The sequence below is a fragment of the Alligator sinensis genome, unplaced genomic scaffold, assembly GCF_000455745.1.
Source record: "Alligator sinensis unplaced genomic scaffold, ASM45574v1 scaffold849_1, whole genome shotgun sequence".
Classification (NCBI taxonomy): domain Eukaryota; kingdom Metazoa; phylum Chordata; order Crocodylia; family Alligatoridae; genus Alligator; species Alligator sinensis.
The window spans coordinates 317455-318021 of record NW_005842271.1 but is presented as its reverse complement, the minus strand read 5'-3'; positions in this window follow the sequence as shown (position 1 = coordinate 318021).

Genomic DNA, 567 nt, shown 5'->3' with positions numbered 1-567 from the left:
CGTTGGCAACTGGGGGCCCCCTCCAGCAGGGCTGGTGGGGCTGTGGGTGGGAGAGAGGGGCCTGGACCTGCATCCTGGGGTGCAAAGGGGGCAGAGAGAGCTCTGATTTTCCATGATAAAAACCCAAAATCAAATACCAAAATTTATAGGTACTTAGAAATTATTTTATTATAGTGATTGAGGCACGGTTAGGCTTCCAAATTGTTTCAAATTTTTAAATATTAAGAAAACACATTGTGTTCAATTGAGAGGGTGTGTGTGTGTGTGTGTGTGTGTGTGTGTGTGTGTGTGTGAGTTTTTGTGGGGGGTGTAGATGTATGTATGGAGGGGTGTATGCGTACGCGTGTGTGTATGTGGGTGCATGTGTATAGTGTGCATTTGTATTTGCGTGTGTGTATGTGTGTATATATGTGGATAAGTGTGTGTGTATATATGTGTATATATGCATGAGTGTGCATATGTGTGTGTGTGTATGGGGCATCTGTGCGCACCGGAGCCGGTGTTAGTGCACGCTGTGTCCCGTCCAGGGGGCGGCGAAGCGGTGGCCGAGGGGAGCTGCTGCTGCCA